This window comes from Lactuca saligna, chromosome 5 (genome assembly GCF_052625555.1).
Source record: "Lactuca saligna cultivar CGN05327 chromosome 5, ASM5262555v1, whole genome shotgun sequence".
Taxonomy (NCBI): domain Eukaryota; kingdom Viridiplantae; phylum Streptophyta; class Magnoliopsida; order Asterales; family Asteraceae; genus Lactuca; species Lactuca saligna.
This window is the reverse complement of record NC_136421.1, coordinates 258,679,096-258,686,864: the sequence shown is the minus strand read 5'-3', so window position 1 is coordinate 258,686,864 and position 7,769 is coordinate 258,679,096. Positions and strand designations below refer to the sequence as shown.

General features: G+C 34.4%; 2 pseudogenes; both read right to left on the bottom strand.

The window, feature by feature from the left end:
• Window positions 1-965: 965 nt before the first annotated feature.
• On the bottom strand, window positions 966-1,729 carry LOC145047528 (vacuolar iron transporter homolog 4 pseudogene; annotated as a pseudogene).
• A 4,915-nt stretch (window positions 1,730-6,644) lies between these two features.
• Window positions 6,645-7,561, bottom strand: LOC145047527 (vacuolar iron transporter homolog 4 pseudogene; annotated as a pseudogene).
• Between the last annotated feature and the right edge of the window lie 208 nt (window positions 7,562-7,769).

The window sequence follows — 7,769 nt, the reverse complement described above, 5'->3', positions numbered from 1 at the left end:
AGTTTAACCTTTATTTTAATTATCACACAGTTAATAAAAAGTTAGAGGAAGGTGGAAAGCTGTGTAGGATAGCACTTGCCTAGATTAAAAATTGGAAGGAGTGTGCACTCCACACTAAAGATAGAAACTATAATATTATTTTATCTAAAGGTTGCAGGATCCACACAAATACTTGAGCTTCCATCCATCATAACGCTTTAACAAGCAAAAGTTAAAGTTTGCTTGTATTCTTGTTTCTTTTTTCTTCCCATGAGAGTGGATAGATTTAAATTTGGTTAGTTATGATAATTGAGTGAATATGTTAAAGGATGTATCAGTTACAGTATAAGAGAATTCGAACTTCCCATATATTTGTCCTGATCATTCTTAAATCTTGAAAATACCTAGAAATTCTCAATTAATAAATGCCTAATGCCATAATTAAGCTTAGTCACCCGGGTCAACATAGATTGATAACACAAACCCCCTTACGTCAAGGTAGTCTTAAATGATTTCTGAACGTCCTATTAAACAAAGTATCAATTTAATAGTCCAAAAAGCTCATATCACCTTAAACTCAATAGGGTGTATTGCATAATGCCAGGTGCATGAAATCAACTTCAAGCTATACAAACGAAATTGGGGAAGACTAAAACGAGTAACAAAACAAAATGTCACAATCTAATTAATATGTTTATGGGAACTAACTTACTGCAACTCACTGCATCTTCATAGCTATGAAGGTTGCATAGGATAGAGCTCAAAAGTTGTAAACAATTACATGTACTTGAAGGATTATAAAATCACATAACAGCTACACCATCACATGTCGATATGTAAAATGAAAAAGGTAGTCGATATGTCTCCCCCAATATTCTATAATAATCATTGCATGGTGTTAAATACAAAATCCCTGATGCTTTGTCAATCATATATCTTTATGAGTGAAACCAGCAACCTTAAGGCTAAGTGGAATAAACAGAAAGTTCAAGCTTCAAACTGTACTATATTATAAAGGTGAAAATACAATATATCTTGTGTAACACTACATGACAGTAGATCCTATCCCCATGGTCAGTCCAAAAGTAATAGCCATAGCCATCCACCCTCCAACCAGAATCCTAAAACAAGACTTCCCCACAGAACTCCCCCCAAGAACAGCCCCAATCCACCCGAAAACCACCAGCCCCAAGCTCACTGTGGCTACCACCACCCCCAGCCTAACCTTGTGGTCCACTATAAAAGCAGCAGCCAGTAAGGGCATGATGGCCCCCAACATGAATGCAAAGGCCGATGCTGCAGCTGCCTGAATGGGATTCGGGAGTGCTTCCTTCTCACTTTCCTCCTCATTTCCTGAAATTCTCTTATCTCTCTTCATCTGAGCCACCTCTACATCTCGTTGGGAGTAAACTGAAACAAACTCACCTATTGCCATACTGCATGCACCTGCAACTAAGCCAGCAAAGCCTGTAAGAATCATGGCTCTCACATCTTCCTTCACAGCTCCAACTCCCATCATCAGAGATGAGACTGAGACTAGACCATCAGTGGCTCCCAGAACAGCAGCACGCAGCCACTGTCCTCTTTGTGAGTAGTCAAATTCTTTTTCTATACACGCTTGGCCATGTACTTGTTCAGATTTGTTCTCAGAAACCGGAATGCATACATCAATATTTCTATCCATGAAAGTGAAAGAAAGAATGAGAAAATTATATCACAAAGAATGATAAATGAAGTGTTACTTGTGGAAGATAGAATCCCACCTATGTGTTATATATAGTATGTATTTATGTATAATGATCAATAGGTAGGTGGTTAATAAAGTTAAAGATAGTGGGAAATCCACAACCCCTCAGATTTTGGTATGTTTATTATAAAGAAATAAAAGGAGCCAATACTAGTGGTAGAAGCCTGTAATTTGAGAAACAGGCAATCTCCCGAAGAGTTCAAGACTCAATAACTATTATTCATCATAATCAAAAAAACCATACCTAAACCTATCCTAAATTAAAAGATACTAATAGGTATCCTAATTTTATATAAAGATAGCTACTACCTAATTTCAATAAATAATTAAATAAACTGACCTAATCGACGAGTCGTATCAACTACATACAAAACAAGGGAAGATTGATGGTTAAAAAATTCAAGGTTAGTGGAATCCACAAGATTGCCAGTAGGCACTCGGCATCTAAATAACAAAAACATCAACAGCCTTTCCTAAGTAAAAATAAAAAAATGGAAACCACACATACACATATTGAAGAACCTTAGAGAATTGAATGAGTAGGCTCATTTTCAGATCTGTTGACCACTTTTACGATAAAAAAAGTAGCACTATGACTACTTACAAGTTAAAAGAGTGCAATCCTCATAACAGAATTATAGAAGCAATAGGAGTAGGTCCATATAATCGTTGCTCTGTTTTCCTACATTTTATAAAAGTAGGATGGCCAATTTAAGTTGTGTTATAATGCATGTATATAACTATATATTATACCTTTTGCTCAGGAGTGTTGCTGATGGACCTAATTTGTTTTTATGCTTATTATTAGTTTCTTTCATTTATATCCATTTGTTTCATCTCCTATCTCTACTGGATACATGCTTGTTACCCTGGCATATGTGCATGTAAGATTTACTCTATATCAACTAGGTTTAGATCTGCAAGATGAGCCTAACTTTGCGTTATGGCACCAAATATTCTTTTTTTAGCAGAATAATTTTGTGTGATGTGAAGTGTTCTACTTGAACAATATAATAGGGAGAACTTAAGCTTCGTAATTATAATGAAAAGGAAAGATTGTGCACTCACAACTAAAGTTAGAGTAATCAATCTCAACAAAGTAAAAAGGAGTGTGGAATCCACACGACTGCAGCAATCCACTCAATATAAAAATGAAACAGTATCTCAAAACATATAAAACTGAATGGTGTGTGGAGTCCATAAATATGAGTTTAAAAAATGGAAGGAGTGTGGAATCCACACCACCCACAGCATAAAAAAATGAAGGGAAAAGGAGAAGGCTCCTCTAATATGTTGAGCTACTTTCCAAACAATTACTTTCAGGCAAAAGATTAAGCAGTGTGTATATTATTGTATCACTTCTCATATTCATAACTACAGAAATCAAAAGAAATTGATTAAATAGTATCAGCAGACAGCAGCCATGGTCAAAGTTACCAATGCATGCATGTCTTTTTTCTTGATTATAGTCTAGTGTAATTCCAATATGTTTTTGTACAGAATATTGTTGTTTGAAGTATATGGTATTTGGATTGTGATACGTTTCAACTTATATACACTATATTATAGTAGTAGTGATTAGGGTTTAGGCCCAAACCTTTCATAAATCAACCAAATGGAGTAGAACAGTATCTTTGCTCTGGTTTCCTATGTTTTTATTAAAGATAAAGCAAGTAATGAGTGTTATGTTGAAACTTCAACCCTTACCAAATATGGTCCTGCTTTTGACTAGATCCCTTTTCCAAGAATTGAAACTTCCTGGAACTGATCCAATCAAGATAAATGTTTGAGCAAAAGCAATCGGATCCAATCAAGATAAATGTTTGAGCAAAAGCAAGAAAGCGATAAGCACTCAAATGATATAATTTTAATAAAACGTTAATTTTATAAATCTGGTCCTTTTAAACAGCTAATTTACTATTTGGTACAGATACCGAAATAGACAAGGATTCAGGAGTGTTTCCTTCTCACTACCCTCGTTTCCCAAAATGCCCTTAACTCTCTTCATATCTTCATCTGAACCACCTCATAATTAAATACAAATATACCATTTGTAGCAAAGATTTCGGTATGTTTATTTTTTTTAATAGAAAGAGCCAATACTACTACATACAAAACACGGCAAGCTTAACGATTAATTAAAATTTAAAAGATTTAAGGCTTGTGGAATCCACACGATTGCCACCATGCACTAGGCATCTAAATGAGAAAATATCAAAAGCCCGTCATAAAATAAGCAAAAACGTAGTGAAATCCCAAGTGGTGGAAGACAAGTAAAATATATAAAAAGAGAGTAGGGTCCTGTCCACACAAAAGCATATTGAAGAACCTAATAAAATGAGTAGGCCTAGAGAGCATGTATACATGTACAAGTAGAAAGTTTAGGATATAATCAAAATTCAATGGTCCATGAAATCCAAATATAATAACTAGTGCTAGTTCCTCTTTGCTATTTCAAACGTTCATTTTTTATTGATTTTTGTGATGCCAACATCCCCCTAAAGAGAAGTACAGAAGCATTATATATGGGGCTATGACAATTATAATCTTCACTATGTTTCCCTAGCTACTTTATGCCAATCTTATCCTTCCTATCATATATTCACAAGAGTTTTTTGGGATTTCTATTTACAAATAATATCAATGCACAATAACAGAAAGAAAAGAATGTTTACCAATTGAGCTTGCCTAGAGCCATGTTACTATTCAGATTATTAGAGGCATAATCACTACTTGAAGCTCCAAGTTTGGATCATCAAAGTGTATCACAAGATCTGAGAACATTTTGGTGAGCAGACTGTTCATAATACAGTGCATATTGTCTAATTCAAATTGCAGTAGTCCACTATCATTTTTAGATTTTTGAGTGCTAACCACTAAAGCTTAAAAGCATCATCGTATATAAAAGCATGTACAAAAAAACTAAAGAAGATAACATCATGATGGCTAGGAAAGATATATATATATATATATATATATATATATATATATATATATATATATATATATATATAATCTCTACAGAGTAATCCTAATGCAGAGAGTGTGTATTCAAGATTTTCAAAAAATCTCTCGCTAGTTCATTTGTGGATGTGGCTTGATTACTCTGATCAAATAGTGAACCACATTATATCCTTGTGTTGGTTATTGTTCTTCGCATCTTTATTAATGTGTTTGTGTTTGTTGAAGTCCTTGATCCTAACATCAGATGTCATGGATTAAAAAAATGAAAGGGAGTGTGCGATCCACATAGTGGGAAAATAACTCAAATATACCGAAAAAATAATGGAATACATATAAATTAAGGCGCAAACCATATCATATAAACGAACCTTGAGAAAAAAGAAAGGTCCTGTCTGATATAGAATAACTTGACTAACTTATACATAAGAAAGGGTATTAATATTTAATACTTCATATCTACTCTAATAAATATCAAAGGGCTTCTAGCCCAGCGGTATCCGGTGTTGTCCTTCCTTCTTGAGGTTGAGGGTTCAAATCCCGTGAGAGATATAGGTGGAGAATTACTAGTAGTAGTGTAGGAGTAAATTAGATTTGCCGTTCCAAAAAAAAAATTCACTCTAATAAATGAAGGTTTTTTTTTTTTTTTTTGTTACATGTCACACTCTCATTTAATTTGTTAAATGTTATTTTGTGGTTATTTTAAATTTATTTCTTTTCCACATGTCATTTTATGGGTTTATCTATTTTAATAAATTTCACATAATACTTTAATGTAATTAATATAATAAATGTAGTAATAAATGAATATCAATTTCATTAATGAAATTAGCTTCTTATTTCAAAATTCCCAAATTAAAGCACATTAGTTTATTTGTTTCTACATTTAAATTTAAAAGAAAAAAAAATCAATTTTAATAATTCATTATTTTTATTATTTTCTTATAAATCCAAAGTTTTTAAATATTTAGACCTTTATTTTTATTTTTTTAATTAACTCATGTAATACATGGATTTTACACCGAGTAAGTTGAATAAAAGCATCATACCTTTTGGCTTTTATAAGGTATTTTTAGTCCTCAGCTTTCACCGTGTACCTCATCCGGGAGGGATCATATACAAGCAAATATATAGCACTTACATCAACGAATTAAGTAATTCCTACTTTAAAAATTGGAAGGGGTGTGCCCTCCACACTAAAGCTGGAAACCTATTCGTTTATTAAAAAGATGTAGAATCCATCCAATCACACCCCCCATCACAGTAACACTTTTAACCAACAAAAGTTTTGCTAGTACTCCTGTTTCTATTATCTTCCAAACATGATCGGATGGATTTAATCTTAATCAATTATGACAATTGATTGAATATGTCAAAACATGTATTAGTTCTAAGATAGAAAAATCTCTTCATCAGAACTTTCCATGTATTTATCCAGCAAATCCATAAATCTCAAAAATACCCATATAATTTCTCAATTAGATTAATTCTTTTAATGCTTTTAAGTTTATCCTGACAATCCTTAATTATATCCCGTCATCCTTTTCGATTGATGATAAATATTGGTATAAATGCATACAGAATAACAGTTTTTGGGACTTCCTAAGATCTTACAGACCACATACACGAATCCAATCTAGCATCATTCAAGTTTTGTGCCTCCAACTCTAACTTGCCATCTCTTTGGATTATCCTACGACTAATTTTGTGAAAGCTAGACATATAGAGTCAAAATATAGTTCAAAGAGAGTGAAGATCCAAAAAAGATTACAAGATATTAATCATCACATACCCTATATATTAATCATTGAATGGCTTTATATATCACATGAAAACACCTTATGGATTGCCAATCACAACTCGGTAGGATTGGAACCAGCGACCTTACCGCTAACCTTATGGCTAGCTGGAATACACACAAAGTTCAAGTTTCAAACCATACTAAGCAGGAATGAAGTTATTAAAAAACACAACTTCTTGATCTTGAAGGGCAACATAAACAAAGACAGATATTAGCAATTGTTGATGAACTTAAAAGGTGAAAATACATTAGTCTGATACAAACTACAAGCCAGTAGAGCCTATCCATTTGGTAAGACCAAAAGTAATAGCCATAGCCATCCACCCTCCAATCAGAATCCTAAAACAAGACTTCACCACAGGACTCCCCCCAAGAACACCTCCAATCCACCCGAAAACCACCAGCCCCAAGCTCACTGTGGCTACCACCACCCCCAGCCTAACCTTATGGTCCACTATAAAAGCAGCAGCTAGTAAGGGCATGATGGCACCCAACATAAATGCAAGAGCTGATGCTGCAGCTGCCTGAATGGGATTCGGGAGTGCTTCCTTCTCACTTTCCTCCTCATTTCCTGAAATTCTCTTATCTCTCTTCATCTGAGCCACCTCTACATCTCGTTGGGAGTAGACTGAAACAAATTCACCTATTGCCATACTGCATGCACCTGCAACTAAGCCAGCAAAGCCTGTAAGAATCATGGCTCTCACATCTTCCTTCACAGCTCCAACACCCATCATCAGAGATGCGACTGAGACTAAACCATCAGTGGCTCCCAAAACAGCAGCACGCAGCCACTGTCCCCTTTGTGAGTAGTCAAATTCATCTTGTATACAGATTTGGCCATGTTCTTGTTCAGATTTGTCCTCAGAAACCCAAATGCATAGATCAATATTTCCAGCCATGATGGTGAAAGAAAGAATGAGAGAATTATGTCACAAAGAATGATAGATGATGTGTTACTTGTGGAAGATAGAATCTCCCCTATGTGTTATATATAGTATGTATTTCTGTATGATGATCAATGGGTAGGAAGTGAATAAAGTTAAAGATAGTGTGAAACCCACAAGCCCTCAGATTTTGGTATGTTAGTTATAAAGAAATAGAAAGAGCCAATACTACATACAAAACAAGGGAAGATGGATCATAAAAAATTCAAGGCTTGTGGAATCCACGCGATTGCCACCATGCATTTCACATCTAAATGTGAAAAGCATTAATTAACAGCCTTTCCTACGTAAAGAGAAGGGAGGAGTAACCTCAAGTGGTGGAATTAAAGATAGC